Source organism: Brachyhypopomus gauderio, chromosome 18 (assembly GCF_052324685.1).
Source record: "Brachyhypopomus gauderio isolate BG-103 chromosome 18, BGAUD_0.2, whole genome shotgun sequence".
In the NCBI taxonomy this organism is placed as follows: domain Eukaryota; kingdom Metazoa; phylum Chordata; class Actinopteri; order Gymnotiformes; family Hypopomidae; genus Brachyhypopomus; species Brachyhypopomus gauderio.
This window is the reverse complement of record NC_135228.1, coordinates 14337747-14359502: the sequence shown is the minus strand read 5'-3', so window position 1 is coordinate 14359502 and position 21756 is coordinate 14337747. Positions and strand designations below refer to the sequence as shown.

The 21756-nt window shown below is 41.6% G+C and overlaps 1 protein-coding gene across 1 annotated transcript in view; it reads left to right on the top strand.

Moving 5' to 3' along the window:
• Positions 1-21756, top strand: part of tenm2b (teneurin transmembrane protein 2b) — a 187044-nt gene that overhangs the window by 34831 nt on the left and 130457 nt on the right.

The window sequence follows — 21756 nt, the reverse complement described above, 5'->3', positions numbered from 1 at the left end:
CGTGACCGCACTTGGGGACGGGGCGCTCAGCAGGGAGCACGCACCAGCGGAGGCCATATGGCCAAGGAGGTGGCTGGGACCTCCAGCCCTCATAATGTCCACCTGTGGCAACACAGCGCACGACCGGCCGCTCGCCGGCGCCGCCCTTTAGGGCACTTCGTGGCCTCACAACATCTGGTGCCTCCGCACTCACACTCCCATATCCGAGTTCTGGGGTTCTGGGTGCCGTGTGTGGGGAGGCAGAAGACGAGGAGTAGCGAGGGAGAACTTCGAGAGCAGGAGCAACAAGGGTATGGAACGCTAGGAGAGGGAAGATTACATTTAGACAGGCACGAAGAAACAAGACCTTTACTGGGGGTTTGAAAAAACGATCCTGACCCCGGTGTAATAATATAAGTGCTCGGTATCGCCGCTGTTCGTTCTTTACATTAGCAGTAGCGCTATGAAGCGATTCGCCTTCACTTGATGAAACTCCACTGTGTGAATACTCATTTAAGCCTCACGCAGGCTCGCCAGTAAAGGTCAATACAGTTGTTGCTGCATCACCCCCACATTTCGATTTGTTTCAGTAAGTGTAGCTAATTTACCAGGCTTCATAATAGGATTTTCTTTCATATTATTGTTAATGGCTATCAGAGCTGACACGGGGAGACTCCTGTATTATGCTGATGCTCATACTATTTAGCTCACAATCACATTATGCACTAATGCTATTCTTTTATTCCATTCTATGGTCATCACTGTTCTGGGAATTCAGTATTCAGAATTCAGTTGCAAGTATCAGACTTGCAATTAAAGATTGTTTCCTTTCAGAGGAGGTTTGGCCTTTGAGATATATTTGGTGGGGGATGTTTGAGATATAATATTGATAGGGCATGACTACTGCTATCCCTTACTGAGGATGTACTGGAATATGAATGAGCCCTAAGTCTAGCAGTCAGAAGCCAAAGCCCCACAGTGAGGAATATGAGATTATGCCGTGGCCAAATACCTGGAAAACAAAACTGCTTATTGTGGCTGTGCTCAATGTTGATGTATAGCAGCTGGTGCAGCTGTGAGTTTGTTCTGTGCACGTAGAAGTTAACCTTGACTTGTGGCGCGAGGTTATATTGCACCCGCTGGTGTGATGTTTGTGCTCTGTGCAATGGCATATGGGTAATTTCATAAATGGCACCACAGGGTTGGGTGTAGCTTCCAGAACAAGACCTGCGCTTTCAGTTAAGGCGTGATCTAACTGCTCTTTAATGTCTTTTTACCAGTGTGGTCTCAAAGGCAGAGATGGATGGTTGGAGTAAATTGCTATAGAATTTGTTGTAATTATGTTAGAGTCAGCCTTTTTTCTCTCTCTCTCTATAAAACATCTTTACTACATTTAATCATTTTTGTGAGGCATTAGATGAAATTAAAAGAAAATGATGTTGGGAATGTAGAGTAAATGAATGTACATACTAATTTCCATTAACAGGAATTATGAGTAGTTATTTATACTCTGAAGCAATTGCTTCTCCTATAGGCAGGCAGTAAGAGAAATATTGACATTTTGGTGGAGGTTATTTATTTAATTCTTTATTTACTGTGTTTGTGTGTGTGTGTGTGTGTGTGTGTGTGTGTGTGTGTGTGTGTGTGTGTGTATAACACCAATTTTATAACCAGTCTTTTAACACTGTGTGCACTTTTTCACTGTGAATGACCCATTAGGACGTTAAGAGTGTTCAAGGTCTAGGAAGCGCGTGAGAGTTAGCTGCCCGTGTGTTGCAGAAGCTGAAGGTCCGTTCAGATGTTTGCTCACTTTCAGCTCACAGCTGCAGGTAATCAGTGCTGAGCATCCCTTGAATTCCTGTTCAGGTGTGTTTGGAGCTGGAAATGAAAATAGAACTTGACTGGAGGTTCCCGGGGACAAGGTAGAGACATTGGATCTATAGTAAACATGAAATATATGTGCATAAGGTGTTTGTGCAGAATAGATACTACAGTGAGTCAGTTTGAGAGGGAGTGACACCTTGGAAAACATTCTGTTGTTGCACCGGTGTAAGGAATAAAGAGATTCATCTTTTCAGTGAACAGGTTTATTTAAATGTACACACAGCTAGCACACATCGTATTACTGATTTATTTTTCAGCAGTCTAATAAAACATCAAGTTGCCACACGGAAGCAGAGGCGAATCTCCGCTTTTGGGACCTGTACTGAAATCGTTATTTGAGTAGTTCGTGTCCATGGCTGACTGTGTCCAAGGCTGAAGTTGGGCCTGCTCACACCGGCTAAGTTCACCTCCTCCGTTAATGTAAGCAATGTGTCTGCCAACTGGGACATCTGATTAGTCATACAGACAGTCGACGAGAGGAAAATATGTGCCGTGTTGTGTTTCAGAATAGTTTGCATCGTGAATCAACCAGGTTCATTCAGTTTTATGTATTGCAACGGTTCTAAATTCACAAAGGAAAGAAACCCAAATCAACCTGTTCAACAAATGAATAACATCCACAAGCATTCAGATGAGATATAGCAGAGATCTAGCACTCTTGGAGTAATGGTGACAGAAATGCGTTGGCAATTATATATCAATGCACTTCCTAAACCACATGTTCTGTTCATAAAGCTATGGATAATTAAGTGACAACAAACCCAACTGATTATAATAGATGTGTTCTGTCCTCACATAATCATTTTTGAATATATGACAAAGTCGTGTATAGTTTTGAATTACAGCCTTAATTTCTAAGAATTCACGTTTGCTTGACCCCTAGCTATGTTGTATTTGCTCAACTTCACACGTGCTGTTTTTGGATGTCACGTGTTTCTGGGGACTGAGGCAGCTTCTTTAAAACTGTTTTGTCTTGGACTTATCTGGGCTGTAGACGGAGTGTGAATTGCATAAACACATCACAAAGAGACTGGGACCATGAGCAGTAGGATAGAGCTGAAACCTCTGACTAAAACAGCACTCCCCGCACAGCAGTCTTGTGACTGAAAGTGGATTTATCCCCTTCTGATATCAGCGAGGACGTTATGTTCTCTAAAGTATACCCAAGCACTGCTGGTGATGGTCTCAGTGTTGGTAGGGTCAAAACTGCCTGAAGTTCTCTGCAAAGGTTTCAGATTTTAATCTTGTACATATTTTACCAGTTTCATGTTCTTGGGTATATCTGAAATTAACAGTATGCATTACTAGAAATCACGGACGTAATTTTGGGGGGGGACGGGGGGGACCCCACTTTTTCAAAAGCCGGTTTTGGTCCCCCCCAGTTTTTACGGTTAAAACCAAATATTTAAATAGCGACGAATCCATGTCCCCCCCACTTTTGAAATCAAAATTACATCCATGCTAGAAATAGTCTGTGATGTCTACAGTGCATGTGCCAATTTTGTGCTTGAAAACTCATATATAAGTATATAAGCAATGTAAGTATTATTAAATAGCTAAACAGTTATCTGTGAATCACCAGAATATATATATATATATATATATATATATATATATATATATATATATATATATATATATATATATATATATATATATATATATATATATATATATATATATATATATATATATTGATGATGAATCAGAAATGTGTGGCAGGCCAAGTAGCAAAAAGATGTGAAGATCTCTCCGTTGACCACATGTGCCCATATTCTGCAGTAAATCACAGAGAATCTGGTGCACTTTGCCTTTCTGGCTCTGTGTTCTGCTGTTTCTGTCTGCGGTTCGTGAGGCAGCTCTTATTACAAACTTGGCCAGAGCCTGCACCTGAGCTCTCTGGTTCTTTAAGAAGCTGTCTCATTATTGTGCAGAAGACAAACGGTAATGCAGTAGAGTGAACCCTGATTTCTCACCCCCTCCAGACCCTAATGGACTCTAATGCAGGTTTCCAGGGGTTCATAAGCCTTGAAAATTAGCCTGGCAATGAAAATGGGCCTTTCATTGAAACGAGGTAGTGCCTTATAAGTTGAACAAAATAAACCCCTGCTGATAGAATGATTATTCTCAGACCAGTGAAAGGAAGGAAGGGTTTTTCCCCCTCGATGAAATGACTCACATAAGGTAAAAGCTTTGACACATAATGTTCTTATACCATGTGAAGTGAAACTCACAAATCTAGCGATCTCTTACGTGTCTTTACCAGTTTTCTTTATAATGCTTTGCACCTTTTGTTGAAAGCATTTCCAAGTCATGCCTGTGCATGAGCTGTGCTCAATATCACGCTCGCAGAGTGGATGGTGGGTCGCCGCTTCCATAACAATCTCTACGGTCTGAAAACGCAAGAAGATGCCGGCGGAAATGGCGGCGATGGGTGATGCCAAAACACTGTGCTGGTCTCACAGGTCGGGAAACACCCTGTAAGGAGAGGAAAAGGGGGAAAGGAAGGAAGGGCAGGAGGAAGAGCTGCGTGACAGCCAGGCCTAGTGCCAGGCAGGACGTGGCAAAACGACGGGCCCACACCGAGGCCCCCGAGCTGGGGGGGGGGGGGCAGCGGCCGGCTCCAGCAGCTCAGCCAAGCGCACCGATGTGGATCTGGACGTGCTGGCTGCACTCCCCCCGCCGCACAGAGACCCGGCGTGACCACCACACACGGCCGGTGCCGTCGCTCGGCCTGCGAGGAGGAGAAATAATGAAATAAGAGGTGCAAGAGAGACAATAATGCTTCGAGGAGAACCTAGTCCGGGGTGGAATTTTAAAAGGTCAGGGGTTTATTGAAATCCGGTGATTTGACATTTATGAAGTAATATAGCCTCGGAAAGAAAATGTCTGGCGTTTTTTTTTATGAGGGAAGAAGAGCAAAGCGGTGGATCCTGCAGGGTGTGAACACGCGTGGTGTGAACATCTCCAAGGTGAAGCTCGTCAGAAGTGTAGACGCGCGAGCTGGAGACTCGAAAGGCAGAAATGAGATCAACTTATTTCATTTGATCTGAGTTATGAGCTTTCATTAAGACCGCGTCCCACGGTACACGGGAGAAACGGGGAGGCGTTGTCGTGGCGTGAAGGTTACTCGTCTTCCCTGCGTTTAGTGCGGGGCCTATTTCTAGAAGCAGATTCTCCCCGTGTTGTTGAAGAGCGCGTTAGCAGACGAGATCCACGGAGGCTGGTGGGAGGTTCCCAGTTCTTCACGGCAGCAGCGCTGCTTCGCTACTTTTAAGTGAGGTCAGCTTCTTCGTCCTTTGATTCAGGATTCGGTTAAAATGTCAGATCTGCGGGGCATTATGCCAGGGCGTGAATTGAATTTGATACCGCCGAGCCGCTCGGCGGGGCCTCACGTGCGCTTTGCATGATATCGGGCCGCATTCCTGAGCCCGTGGAGCCGCTGTGGCACTCGGGGTGTGTCCGACGCCTGAAAGGAGAAGATTGAAGTGAGGAGAATTAAGGAGGGAAAAAAAAAAAAAAAACCTCATCCCTTTTCTTGAAAAACTCCTGTGTACCTGCTGGTATGTGAACAGGGCCACGTTGCCATGGCAACGGCTCCCTCAACAAATGACCTTGCTGCTCCCTCTCATTTTAGCACCTGGTGAAAAGGGATATTCACTCTCATGCCCAGGGTGTCTGAGAGAGGCGGAAATTGTGTCTAAACAGACTAGACGGTGGGGGAGCTGGATTCTATTTATTTATTTATTTATTTATTAAATATATAAGCACTCCCTAGATATCCCCAGCTTGTCAGAATGCTGCTGGCTGGCTGTTGAGTTAGATGTTCTATCTTGGCTTTACACCTTGAAGATTTTTCCCTGTGGGGAGGGCACGGTAGCATCAGGCTGCCTGGGTTCTTCACTGTGAATTCCTCAGACATGAACAACCCTGCATTTAGCGTTCACACCATTGTTCATTCCTCTTCAGAACTTTTATTTTGTTTACAGAAAAGTACACGGAGTCTAGAAACTGGCCATCAGTGGCTGTCCATGTTCCAAACCCGAAGACGATCACAACCTTCTCACTTTCTCTCATAAATGTCAGGAGGATTCAAGTCATAACAATGCTCCTTTTTAATCTTCTGCTGCATGAAAGGGCGCAGATTGTTAGATTTTTTTATAGGCATCTGCGTGGGAGTGGAAAAAAAAGAAACGAAAGGATAAAAATGAATTGCGATCACGAGTTATGATTATGATTTTGAATCAGAGAGAGCCCAATCTCACTTTTTTTTTTGTTCACACAGCCCACATGGAGCTGGCACCTGTTGGCTTCAGGTGTTTCATGGCAGGCGTGCAGTACGCAGGTACGTGCCCGAGAGCACCTGCCCACCTGTCCCTGGACCAGTCTCTAACACCATGAGATCGTTTGCCTTCCTGCCCACCTGTCCCTGGACCAGTCTCTAGCACCATGATGTCGTTTGCTGCTGTGTGCCTGTCAAAGGAAACTCTTGACCTTACCGGGTTGGCCTCCTACCAGACCACTGAGTCGCTATTACACCCTCTAACTATGTCTCACTTCAGAATGAGACACTGTAATGTCAGGGTAACCTCTCCTGGTTCACATTTGCTGTTATCTATTGTTCATATGATCCATGTCATTGTGTTGTCTGTGGTCGGCTAGAGGGGGACGGGTTCCCCTTTTTGAGTCTTGGTTTGTCTTGAGGTTTCGTCCTCTCAGCCAGAAGGAGTTGGAGCCATTGGGCGCAGATATAAGTAACCCCGCTTTAAGACAACAGTGCTGTTATAAAAGGCGCTATGTAAATCAGCGTTGTTATGCTTTGGGTTCTTGTGCATATTCTTTAACGGTGTATTGTGGAATTTCTTGTGCCTTATTTAGTGTATGTTTATCCTGAAGCGTCTAGCTCATTTTCAAAACATTTGCTAAATAAATAATTCAATTATAATGATATAATAATCAATCATATTAATAATATAATCATCCATTATAATAATCACTGGGCTTATTCAGATACACCCCCTTTGGTCTTGTCCTTTTTGTCCATTTTATCAGTGGTTATAACTATGTTATGTACTAACTGAAGAGCCATGTTTTTTTATTTGGTCTATAACATTTTGGCATAAATATGAATTGTAATGTAGTTTAGAATATACCATACTGTGCAAATGTGAGCAAATAGTGTGCATATGAAAAAAGAATTAAGGAACTGCTGTGAATAAGAACATGAATGGATGTAGAGGTAGTGAAAACAATTATGTGCACAAAGTTACCAGCGAGCAATACATTTTGGACTGAGAGAGCAATACATTTTGGACTGCGCTCGAGGTCCTTGATTGCCTGCACAAGCAAAGTGTGTCTGAAGCTGTAGGAGGTGAAACTAGTTGATATGTAATATCGGTATAGAAATATAGAAATATCAACTGGTTTCACCTCCTACAAATTTAGAAGCATTTTGCTTGCACAGAAACTTAAGGACATGATACTGTGTGTGTGTGTGTGTGGGTGTGTGTGTATAAATATATATATATATATATATATATATATATATATATATATATATATATATATATATATATATATATATATATATATATTGTGTATAAATATATATATATTGCCAAAAGTATTTGCTCACCCATCCAAATTATTCGAATCAGGTGTTCCAGTCACTTGGCCACAGGTGTATAAAATTAAACAACTAGGCATGTAGACTGTTTACACAAACATTTGTGAAAGAATGGGTTGCTCTCAGGAGTTCAGTGAATTCCAGTGTGGAACTGTGATAGGATGCCACCTGTGCAACAAATTAAATCGTGGAATAGTATGAAGAGGTCGCCAACTTTCTGGAGTGTCAATCACTACAGACATCCAAATGTAATGTGGCCTTCAGATTAGCTCAAGAACAGTGTGCAGAGAGCTTCATGAAATGGGTTTCCCTGGTTGAGCAGCTGGATCCAAGCCATACACCACCAAGTGCAATGTAAACATCGGATGCAGTGGTGTAAAGCACACTGCCACTGGACTCTAGAGCAGTGGAGACACGTTCTCTGGAGTGATGAATCACGCTTCTCCATCTGGCAATCTGATGGACGAGTCTGGGTTTGGCCAGGAGAACAATGCTTGTCTGACTGCATTGTGCCAAGTGTAAAGTTTGGAGGAGGGGGGATAATGGTGTGAGGTTGTTTTTCAGGAGCTGGGCTTGGTCTCTTAGTTCCAGTGAAAGGAACTCTGAATGCTTCAGTATACTAAGACATTTTGGACAATTCCATGCTCCCAACTTTGTAGGGTACAGTGGGTACTGTGTGGGTACATGACTGTGCACCAGTGCACAAAGCAAAAGCAAGGTCCATAAAGACATGGATGGCAGAGTCTGGTGTGGATGAATTTGACTAGCCTGCACAGAGTCCTGACCTCAACCCGATAGAACACCTTTGGGATGAATTAGTGCGGAGACTGAGAGACAGGCCTTCTCGCCCAACATCAGTATGTGACCTCACAAACGTGCTTCTGGAGGAATGGTCAAAAATCACCTTAAACACACTCCTAAACCTTGTGGACAGCCTTCCCAGAAGAGCTGAAGCTGTTATAGCTCCAGAGGGTGGACCAACGTCATATTGAACCCTATGGATTAGAAATATCACTTAAGCTCATATGTGAGTCAAGGGAGGTGAGCGAATACTATTTATATATATATATATATATATATATATAGTGTAATGTGTGTGTGTGTGTGTGTGTGTGTGTGTGTGTGTGTGTGTATGTGTGTGTGTGTGTGTGTGTGTGTGTGTGTGTATATATATATATATATATATATATATATATATATATATATATATATATATATATATATATATATATATATATATATATATATATATATATATATAGATAAAAATTACATTTAAATACAGTTACATTTAATGGGCCACTACATTTATGGGCCACTAATATATAATATATTATAATATATCCACCACTAAAATATATAATAATATATATCCACCACTAATATATATATATATAAAGAAAAGAGCTCATTCATCTGCTGTTCAAGTGCTTCTGAAGTTGAAGATATTAAGCCAGTTTATGTTCAAAACAGAAGATGTCTAAATGATAACTTTAATCCCAGGGGGTTCTAAAGTGTTGACAAAAAAAACACTTAATTTTATTGTATAAAGGCAAGTCAATTAAACATCATGGATATCGGTCTGTCCAGGTAGGAAGCATAAGCAATGGTGAATCAGTTTCACCTGCTTCACAGTTTTGGTGCAAATGAACGTGACAGCGGGTGCACTGGACAGGCACCAGCTAGACAATCCCCACTAAGGGCCTGGTTCTTCAGGTGTTGTCCACAGATGGTTCCTCTCTCCTTCTCCCCCCTGACTCTTCTGTATGGTGCTGTAGTTGTGGGTTTTGCTGGTCTCCTTCTCACTAGTACAGCACCTGCAGCCCAGTCAAGTTGCACTGGTTGTCGAGGTCCTCCAGGACGGTTCATACACGTCGTTTGCTTTGTCTCCCAGTTCTCAGGAGCATGGAGGAGACACCAGGACAAAGGCCAAAGCACAAAGAGAGATGGAGAGAGAGGAGGGGCACTTGCAGAGTCTTTCAAAATAACTTCCAGCAGGTTACTTGTGTACATGTTTCTGCCCAAACTCTCAGAAACGGACCCCATGAGGGTGGCATGAGGACCCGATGTCCTGATGGACCTGCGTTCACAGCCCGGTGCCGTGCACCTCGATCGGCGTACGCCAGGATTGGCAGGTCTGTCGGTGGCACCCCGTTCACATCGCAGATGACAGCAGGTTCACACTGAGCCCATGTGAAAGATGCGACAGAGTCTGGAGGGTGCCGTGGTGAATGCTGTGTCGCCTGTAAACCTCCAGCATGACGGGGTTGGCAGTGGGTCAGCGAAGGCCGAGGGAGGCGTATCATTGGAGGGTCACACAAACCTCCATGTGATGGCCAGTGTTGCCTGCTGGTAGCTGACTGCTGACTGCTGTTATGTATGAAGGATGGAGCCTTGTATGATGAACGCATTCATGCCATGGACTGGCCCTCACGTTCTCCAGACCTGAATCCAACTGAGAACCTCTAGGACATTAGGTCCAGAACCTCACTGGTCTTGATCCTGGTCTGGAAGGTGATCCTCAGGACATCCCCATAGGAGCCACTGTAGGGCCCATATACACTATTGAGACACATTATGAGTTCCCATCATGAAATTCACACCGAACTGGATCAGCCTCTGATTTAAATTTTTTATTTTGGTTTTCTGTGTGATTTATGAATCCAGTCCTCAGTGAGTTGATGATTCGGTTTTCCACTTATTATTGCTATGTCATTGTTGTTACATATTTTTGTTCTCAACAATGTATAAATAAACAAGCACAATTATAAATAAATAAATGATATAACACTGGAACAAGTCCGTGTGAGCAGTTTGAAAACAATTTACAAGCAACTGTTTGAAGCGTCTATACATTATGTATATATGCAGGTTTCTGAGTTTCAAATGTGTGTAGAACGTGTAGAGGAGCTTAGAAAGGAAACATCATGAATGAAAATCTGCTTTGAGTCCCAGCCGTGTTTTCTATAGTCAGAACATCCCAGAGGCACAATTGATTGTGTCCTCAATAGACCCGCTTTGACAGTTTGATCCACACTGGTGCTAATCACTTTTTTCACGCTCCACTTCCAGGCTTTAGTGACACTCCTTTTGTCATGATTAAACGCTCTTTGGTTATTTCTGAGCCATTGCTCTTGGAATTCCCATGAAAGCAAGTCCAGTGTAACAGCTGGGCAGACTTACCACTCCAGCTGAGGGCTGGTGTGCCATTGTCTGCTCTGCTCTTGTAGCCAGACACCAGCGTTTGCAAGCGAGTGGCAGCTGTATGCACTGTAGTGGCCAGTTGGGCATCTGCATGTTTGAGTAGCAGAACAGAGCTGGTGACGTTGTCCTCTCAAGCAGTAGGAACCAGAGCAGCCTAGCCAGTATGTCTGAAAGAGACTGTTGCAGACATTACACTCACACTGTGTTGTGGCAGGCTATAGCCACACTAAACTGTGTTGTGGGGACCTAGGATGAATTTGTTTAGGATGTATTTAAAATACTAAACAAAGGAACTAGGAATTTATTAATCAGTTTATTTGGAAATGTACCATACAGTACAGTGACATTAAACCTGAGTTCAAAACCTTTCTTCACCCATAGATGATAAAATATTAAATTTCACACAAGAGTTTTTAGGATTTTAGAGTCATTTCAGCACTCGGTTGAATTAAATATTAACTCTGTGTAACACGTTTTACATCATAATCAGAATAACTGTGTTACTTTTATACCCTGTATTATTTATATCACTCAACATAGTGTTGCTTATCAAATATTAGTATGTTAGTATATAGTATTTATTAACATGATTAACATTAACATTTTCTTTCCCAAAAATAATATATAAGCATTTATAAAAAAATAAGTACACATATATAATAAAGATTAAGTAGAAGGAATTAAAAGAATGTGTCAGTTAGTGGTAAACGTTTCATGAGAAAAAAACATTAGTTCAAACTACAACAGGCTGACAGTCATGTCCATGGAACCCATTTGACTGATCAGATCAGAATTACTAACATTGAATTTCAGAGCTACATCTCTACCTGTGGCAATTAGACTTCAAGATTTTCTTTTCTGGACCAAATGTCAATTCATTTTGGCTAAAATATTTGTAGTTGTATGGAATGTGATATTGCTGTGTTCAGTGTTATATTTTTGAAGGATTTCTTTTATCTTATAAAAATTATTTTGCTTCAAAACACCTAAACCACACATGAATAATGGGACAGATGTTTTGTTTGCAGCGAGGATGGAGCATCATTAAATGGTGTCTGGTAACAAATTTGTATCAGGAAGCAGGTAATTGAAAAGGTGATGATGTTCGACACTCAAATGTTTCAAAGACATTGTGATGCTTTGACAAAAAGCATGTCTGCAGAAGCAACAACAAGATGATAGTAATTCTGATTTACCCTATCAGATCACCCAACAGTAGTCGCATGTTACACAGAAGACACTGACTGTAGACTAGTCAGGGTCCAGTCATTGCCACTGTCATATTCTTTTACTGTTATTATTCTTTTTTTCCTCCTTTCAACATATCCATAGTAAAAAAAAAGATTTAAAAAGACATAGTATGCTAGCACTTAGCTCCTCCTAACAAATAAAACTTTCAGAAAAGTACTTCATCACTAAATTTACCTTAGACTATGTAACCACTTCCAATATATTGTGGATAATATGAAAGTGCTGGTGGAAGTGTTGGTGAGAACTGAATAAACATCACATTTCACACCATACACATTAGACTGGTCAGGTCTGGACTGGACTGTTTATGCAAGTCTTTAGTTCTCAAACAGACCCTTTCATCTTCAGAAAATGCCTTCTGAAAATCATCTGCGATCTCTGTGAGGCAAAAGTGACAGCAATTTTTGCAGTAAATGATAGAACAAAACCAAGCAAAGTGTAAAGAGCGAGGTTATCTCCTTACTTGAACAACTGTTTCATGCATCTATGCACCTTAAGCTGGGACTTCAATGTCCCCACTTTCAAAGATTTTAAGATCTCTAACAAAAGGTTCCAAGATCAAACTAAACCTGTATGTTTGAAAATTTTGAGAATAGAAGAAAGCACATAAGTGAATATTGACAAACATGAATTGTGCTTGCAAGGTGCAACGTTTCTTAAAGTAAAAGAAATAACCCCCAATTTTTATGTTCCATTTTTAGATCCTAATGGATTTGCAGTCTCAAAATCATCACGAAACAACTGAATCTGCAAAGCATTCTTTTCTTTAGAAAAGCCTGTCCACTTTACCCTGAACATGAACGTGTGCTACAGCTGATGTGCACACATCCACAACGTTCTTGTTAGACACTCCTGGCACAGAAAGGGTGCTTGAAGTAAAGCCATCAGAATCCTCCTGCACAATATTAATGGCACCTTTCTCCCCATCAATAACCATTTCCTCATTAAATGCACTTACATTTTTATCTCTGTGCTCGTTTTACATGCTTTTTAAAATCTGAAAATGTGCCTGACACATAGAGACACCCCACGTCCCCACACTTCAGTTTAAGTGTTTTACCAGGACAGAGCCCATGAATTACCTTGAGGTGCCTAACAAGCAAATTGGCATTTGAGTGATGAGCCTGACACATGAAACAAATCATCCCCACAAAGCTCCACAGCTGTGGCTGTATTGTGTAAACCGAGCGCCTGACACTCCTGCACCGTTATCAACATCTGAATAAATGTGAACGTTACACACCTGACAGGAGCAGGTGACACCAAAGCCAAAATACGCATTAAAGGCACCAAGAGAATTGTGTGTGTGGGTGTGTGGGTGTGTGTGCATATATATATATATATATATATATATATATATATATATATATATATATATATATATATATATATATATATATATATATATATATTAGGGGTGGGACGCGATTAAAAAAATTAATCGAATTAATCGGAAGCTTTGTAATTAATTAATCGAAATTAATCGCATTTTAATCGCATTTCAGTATTTAACATGAGAAATATTAATTTAAGTTTGAATGATGAATGAATCAATGAACATAATCAAACTTCAACATCTTGTTTATTTTTCCACCAGTCTACTACACAGACCAATCTATGAGTGCAGAAAACAGTTCAGAACATTGGAAATTCTGACCAAAAATGTTGTTTAATTTTGGGAGTTTTGCTCAGGATATTGGAAGAATTGAAGTAAATCAGAAGATGTTTTTTAATACCATTTTAGATGGTATACTTTTCTTAAATTTCCCAGGCCTCTGCCACAGGCATCTCCATAGTGCCTAGAAGTGGTCTTCTGCATGCTCAAAGCAAATGCCTGGATCTTCCATTCATCATCTATAATATGAGCTGTCACACCAAGATCATTCTTGTTGCTAACAGAGGTCCAGTGATCCCCAGTCAGAGCCACATTTGTGGCGCTCTTCACAATAACCTGTTTTACTTGAGTAATAACCTGTTTTTTTTCCCTCGTTCTTACGTACGAGGTTAAGAAGTACTTGGTGCTAAGAACGTTTTGGGAAACTCACCCCTGGACGGTAGTTCATAACTTGCATCAGTTGACGCAATGTGCAGCGCTTCTTGTAAGCCTTTATCTTCGACCACAGGGAGCGAACAACACAAATAATATGACGCGTCATGTATAAACGCGTGCGGAGTCGCGCGCTACGGTCACTCGCGAAAGTTTAATCCAGTCTTAATGGTCCAATGAAGGTACTTTAAAAACCAGGACATTTCCTCACTTTAAAAAAAACCCGGGACGACCGGGACAGGATGTGAAATGCGGACGTTTAGGTCACCCTATCGTACTAGGAATACATTTAGCAGCTAAGTTATCATTACTGACCTGCGCGTTAAGCTGGGCGTACACTGTGCGATTTTTGGCCCATTTTCAGCCGATTTTCACTCGTTTCGGCTCAATCGCGTGTCGTGCATCGTATAGTTTACACAGGTAAACGAGGAGCGATTCACACCTCACGACCAACTCCCGATCAGAAATCGCAGCGTCGCAAGAATATCAAACATGTTTGAAATTCAAATCGCTCCTCGTGAGAGTATCGCAGAGTTGAAGCAGCTCCACGAGCCGACTCTCCGCAACGAGTTAGTCGTACAGTTTGAGCTGGAGCTGAGTACACGATTTAAAATATCGTACAGTGTACGCCCAGCTTTAGCTGCAACATGTTTTGCGTTGAGGTGGTAACGAAGGGTGGAAGTGCTCCTGTGATAAGCGAACTCTTCCTACATAAAGTGTAAATAACACTATTTTTGTTTGAACTTCCATTTGGAAGTTTCTTATATTTAAATTTCCCATCCACCAGCGTAGCCTCTTCAGTCATCTGCATCATGCTCATCTTATCGTGCGTCCATATAATCTGTATGTCTGGAACTCGTGCACTGAGAAACATTCCATGATGCAAAAGTGTATCGTGCGTTAAAATGCGTTAATTTTTTTAGTGCGTTAATTTTCCTGTAATTAATTAATCGAAATTAACGCGTTAAAGTCCCACCACTAATATATATATATATATATATATATATATATATATATATATATATATATATATATATATATATATATATAGACCAGGGGTACTCAACTGGCGGACCGCGGTCCGGATCCGGACCCGAACGCAGTCCTGTCCGGACCCAATCTCATTCCTGATTAACTGGATACGGACCAAAACAAAACCGTACCATTTATTTCAGGGCTATTGACAAAACACTCCGTCACGAGTGTTACGTTTGTCACCCCCGCTCAACAATTTACGTTCGCCACCCCGCTCAACAACAAGCCTGCCTGGTTGACGCTTCGCGAGCGGCGCGAGGGTCCGCGCGGCAAAAATTACGTAATCGCTGTGGCTCCGCGTGTGCGCGAGTGCCTCGCGCGCTGTCGGTTCGAGAGGTCGTGCACCTCCCGAATTTTGTAACTTCGCGCCGCGCTTCAGCGCAATGAACAAAGTCACGTTTTCAGGGTTCATACACCTTTATAAGGTGGAATTAAAGCACTTGTACGTCACTTTCAAGGTCCATTTCAATATTTCCCAGCATGTTAAACATAATTACGTTAAATATTTATACATATACTCGAAATAATTCGCTTTTTATCACATTATTTAATGGTTGTTTATTTAAAAAACGCCCAATCTTCACGTCTTCACGTTCTCTCATGTTTCGTCCTGGAATTACAAGAGGCTCGTATTTGTTAACCTAATACAAGAGAACTATTCAGTCAGACAGCTATTTGTTGTGAAACCAAGTAGTTACAATTTCAAGCATTTTAAAGTACTTTAACCTAAATTCCAGCACTTTTCAAACCCGAAACATATAGCAACATTAAAAGGTAAATGTTAATTCCCCTGTTTTGAGGGGTGTTTCTACCACATATCGTTTCGGACAAAACGCCTATCATTTCGGAGAACACTGCAGTAACGCTCGCGAAAGTATAAACGCCTCCACCGTTCGCACCCCCCCCCCCCCCCGCCCCCTCCCCCGCTCAACAACTTACGTTCGCCACCCCCGCCGCACCGGACCTCAGGTCACAGGTATCTGCCAAAATTGGACCGCGGACAAATTTAGTTGAGTACGCCTGATATAGACTATATATACTTGACTATATATACACAAGTATATATAGTCAAGTAGTTTTATTGTCAATTCTGCATATGTACAGGACATACAGAGAATCGAAATTACGTACTCTCCTACATACACACACACACACACCCACACACACACACCGGCCACTTTATTAGGTACACATGTCCAACTGCTAAGTAACGCAAATGTCAGCCAATCACATGGCAGCAACTCAATGCATTTAGGCATGTAGACATGGCCAAGATGATTTGTGAGCATCAGAATGGGGAAGAAAGGTGATTTAAGTGACTTTGAATTTGGCATGGTTGTTGGTGCCAGACTGAGTATTTCAAAAACTGCTACTTGGATTTTCACGCACAACCATCTCTAGGGTTTACAGAGAATGGTCCAAAAAAGAGAAAATATCCAGTGAGCTGCAGTTCTGTGGGTACAAATGCCTTGTTGATGCCAGAGGTCAGAGGAGAATGACCAGACTGGTTCGAGCTGATAGAACGGCAACAGTAACTCAAATAAACAGTCATTACAATTGAGGCATGCAGAAGAGCATCTCTGAACGCACAACAGGTTAAACCTTGAGGCGGATGGGCTACAGCAGCAGAAGACCACACCAGGTGCCACTCCTGTCAGCTAAGAACAGGAAACTGAGGCTACAACTCACACAGGCTCACCAAAATTGGATAATAGAAGATTGGAAAAACATTGCCTGGTCTGAAGAGTCTCGATTTCTGCTGCGAAATTCAGATGGTAGGGTCAAAATTTGGCATTAACATGAAAGCATGGATCCATCCTGCCTTGTATCAACGGTTCAGGGTAGTGGTGGTGGTGCAATGGTGTGGGGGATATTTTTGGGCACACTTTGGGCCCATTAGTACCAATTGAGCATTGTGTCAATGCCACAGCCTACCTGAGTATTGTTGCTGACCATGTCCATCCCTTTATGACCACAGTGTACCTAGTTTCTGTTGGCTACTCCCAGCAAGATAATGCGGCATGTCATAAAGCGCATATCATCTCAGACTGGTTTCTTGAACATGACAATGAGTTCACTGTACTCGAATGGCCTCCACAGTCACCAGATCTCAATCCATTAGAACACCTTTGGGATGTGGTGGAACGGGAGATTTGTATCATGGATGTACAGCCGACAAATCTGCAGCAACTTTGTGATGTTATCATGTCATATGGACCAGACTCTCTGAGGAATGTTTCCAGAACCTTGTTGAATATATGCCACGAAGGATTATGGCAGTTCTGAAGGCAAAAGGGGGTCCAACCATATGTGCCTAATAAAGTGGCCGGTGTGTGTGTGTGTGTGTGTGTGTGTGTGTGTGTGTGTGTATGTATGTATGTGTATGTGTGTGTGTATATATATATACATACACACACATGTATAAAATACAAGATGTCAGAACTGTGCATTATGACATTTTGTATTATACAGATTTTCTAAATCTAGATTTACAAATATAAAACCTTCCAATATTTCGTTCTCATTTTCTTCCAGTTTCTACTCTGCAGCTTCAGTCCGCTTTAGAACTTCACTTGAATAGAGAGACCCTTTCTCTGCTAGAAGACTTTATCTTTGAATGAGAGAGACCCTTTCCCTGCTGGAAGACTTTAGCTTTGAATGAGGTTGGCCATGTCTGCAGGATCTTGGCCATAGTACTCTCAACAAACAACAAAACCTAGTTACTAAAACTGAAAAATGGACTATTATTTAAAGACAAAAAAAGCCTAGTCCAAAGAAAGCTATGTTACCAATCAATATTTGAAGAGCACCTACTGGGCCCTTAACGTGTGTATACCGAGGAAACACAAAGAGCTCACTGGTTGATTTCTGCCTGTTGTAGTCCATCCTCTGGTGGTATCCGAACACCAAGAACATAAAGTTTTATCCTTTTTTTTTTTTTTGACTAGCACGTCATTGGAGAAATACTCCATCTGAGAGAATGCCTCTCTGATCAGAGCTGCACTCAGGGTGGGCTCACACACGAAGCTGATTGATCTTACTGCAGATGAGCTTCATATTGCTTTTGGTGTTCTCAGTGGTTGCTTTTGAATTTGTTTGAACTGTCTGAGCCAGACCTACTCAGTGAGGCAAAGGTATTTGTACAGTGGAATATAGAAAAAGTAAAAACTACCCCCCCCCAAAAAAAAATTCAAGACAAACTACACCTATAAAGGCAAAATCCAGTCATGCTTTCATTTCAAGTTAAAATCCCCCAAGTACAACAGTGCAACAGTTCCCTTAGCATGCAGCTTGTCTTTTGGTGGAGATGTCCTTAGAGTAGTCCAACAACATGTGAAGACACTGGACATCGCAGGACTTCATCTGAGAACCTACCTTAAAGACCTTTGTTAGAATCAGTTAAATAAATAAAATCAGTTCTCATTTGTATGTTGTAATTACCCTCTCCCCATCAGATTCCTACACCAGTATATTTCCAGAAGTGAACCAAACAGTCAGAATGCCACTCAAAATGTCAGCATTATTCATATGGATTATTTAACTTCCCATTATCAATGAGACAGCTGTAAATCATCAAATAGCCTGTCGGATTTTGATGTATTTGCCTGTTTATTATACACACTTACCTTGTAGCTAAACTAGATTTGGTATACCCACTCAATAGATACACTGTATTTGGTACACCGACTACATAGGAGCACTTTACCATCACAAATAGTTGCATGTAGCTATTTACTAATAAAACTAATGAAAACCAATGTGATTAGCAACTCTTGCTTGATTTGCTTGATCTTCACAGTGTATTTAAGAAACATTTAACTTGCCAATACTGCTGACACTCGTATATGCGTGCAGCTTCAAATTCCTCCCTTTCTTTGATCACAAGATGATGGTGGCATCTGAATCACATGATGACAGATCAGCTTAGGAGCTCAGATGCATCTGGAGAGATTAGTGTTGACAGACGCAGTGTCATTAAAAAGGATGTGTAGATTGTGCCAAATAGAATTAAGCAGTAGTGGTTTGCATTACCACTGTTAACAACACACTAACAACACAGTAATTACTATTACTTTAAATTTACAAACACATTCTTTTTGGAGTCATAGTTTTACTGATATGAGTAACTGGTGACCCGTGGGTCAGTGTCACTTTTGATTAAAAGGGCTAGGACTAGTGATTCTGCATGTAAAATTCAACCAAAAGATATATAAATCTTATCCAACATTTTTTTTTATACTAATGTCAAGTTCCGACACCAACTTTAATATACCACTACTTGGATCCTTTAATAAATCTTCAAATACATTTCAATTTCATTTCCAGACTCCTCGTACATTTAATGGTCTGTTTGGAGGTCTTCTTTTATGCTGAACTTGGTGCAAGCTATCCGTAACAGAAGAATGAGCGGGGAAAAGGCAGAAGCAACACAAGTTTCCAAGTGAGGAGTTTAACGAAACAACAATGAAACAAACACAAAACTGGACATGAAAGCGCAGTAATGAGAAGAAAAGGAGCCGACATTAATATTCACAATCGCTGACAAATGGTCATGAGAACAAACGGGGCTTAAATGGGATCAGTGTAATGGCATAACAACCTCCAGGTGGCGTGACGGATGAGGCCGAACACACGCCACCTGAGGGCGGCGTGGCAACAGTCCAAAAACACAGAGGCATGTGCAAAACATGGGAACATAAACAAATGCCATGTGCACAGTCCATTGGTGGAGGGGCACCATTACAACATTACATTATAGAAGGCTGTCTACGCATACTGAAGGACTAAATGGCAGGACGAGCATCACATCACATTTAAAAATACACATACCTAACTTCAGAGAATTTTGTAACGTCACGTCAGTGATCTCGATGCATTTGAGTTCAGCTTTACACCTGACCTTCACCACCACCATATGTAGATCAGTTATTGCACATTCATCATGTCGACGCAGTTCGCAAAGACGTAAAATGAAGCGATGGCGAGCGGTGGCCTTCTGTTGTGGGGGTTATCCGTGCTGAACGTGAGCGTTACGGGTTGATCACCACTGAGAGCAGTAGCAGGGCATCCCGAGTAGACATGATCACATTCGACTGAATGATTTTAAAGACCTTTCAGTGCTGCTTCCAGTCTGACACTTTACATTAAAAACCTTTAGCTGCTGCTAGTGGACGATATTCCAGGTGATGCACATGAGTGAGTTAGAAGCTATTACCAACATTTCACTTATATAGTATTATACATGTGCTGCTTCTAAAATCAAGCAAATAATTCAGTTAAATTACTAAAATGAACATGTCCATTATAATGCTATGGTTTTTTTTTTTACCTGTTTAAGTGTTAATGACCTGGGGATAATCTAAGAGGTCCTTGAATCATAAATTAGGTATATTAGGACCAAGCACAATGGGGGGGGTTGGTGTTTTATTTAGCATAAGCCTTAATAATATTCATCCAATAATTACACTACATAGATGCATGTACTTGTACATGTACATGTAATTTTTGGGCAGTGTTTTTTGGCTGGACCCTCACGTTTATGCTCTGGGACACAGCATGGGCACAAGAGACCTTGAAATGCAGTGTATACAAACCATATACAGTAGTACAACCATACAACCATTTAGCTAGTACGAATGCTTAAGACAAATATACAGTTGTGATCAAATTTATTCAACCCCCACTGAAATAAAGTGTTTTGGCCAGTTTGACATTGATTTTGATCATTTCAGTCATCTTATTTACAATTATATCAAAGAGGCACTTATAAATTAGACAAACATAACATAATATTTATGATGGAATAACCACAAATATCTTTACTGTGCTCACATCATTATCAGTTTTATTCAACCCCCTAGTGACATTATTTTTTAGTACTTAGTACAACATCCTTTTCCAGTTATGACAGCTTTCAAGCGTGAAGCATAGCTTGACACAAGTGTCTTGCAGCGACCTATGGGTATCTTAGCCCATTCTTCATGGGCAAAAGCCTCCAGTTCAGTCACATTCTTAGGCTTGCGCACTGCAACTGCCTTCTTTAGGTCCCACCAGAGGTTCTCAATTGGATTTAAGTCTGGTGATTGCGATGGCCACTCTAGAATGTTCCAGCCTTTCATGTTCAACCATGCTCTAGTGGACTTGGATGTGTGCTTCGGATCATTGTCCTGTTGGAAGGTCCAACGTCTCCCAAGCCGCAGGTTTGTGACTGACTCCATCACATTTTCCTCCAAGATCTCCTGGTACTGAAGGGAATTCATGGTACCCTGCACACGTTGAAGCTTTCCTGTACCATTAGAAGCAAAACAGCCCCAAAGCATAATTGACCCCCCGCCATGCTTCACAGTAGGCAAGGTGTTCTTTTGTTCATAAGCCTGGTTCTTCCTTCTCCAAACATAGCGCTGGTCCATTGTCCCAAACAGTTCTAATTTAGTTTCATCTGACCACAGTACACTGTTCCAAAACCTTTGTGGCTTGTCCACATGACTTTTGGCATACTGCAGTCGACTTTTCTTGTTCTTTGGAGTCAGCAAGGGGGTGCGTCTGGGCGTTCTGGCATGGAGGTCTTCGTTATGCAGTGCGCGCCTTATTGTCTGAGCTGAAACTTCAGTGCCCACATCTGACAGGTCTTTTTTCAGTTCCTTAGCAGTCACGCGGGGATTTTTCTCCACATTACGCTTCAGGTAGCGCACAGCAGTCGCGGTCAGGATCTTCTTTCTGCCACGACCAG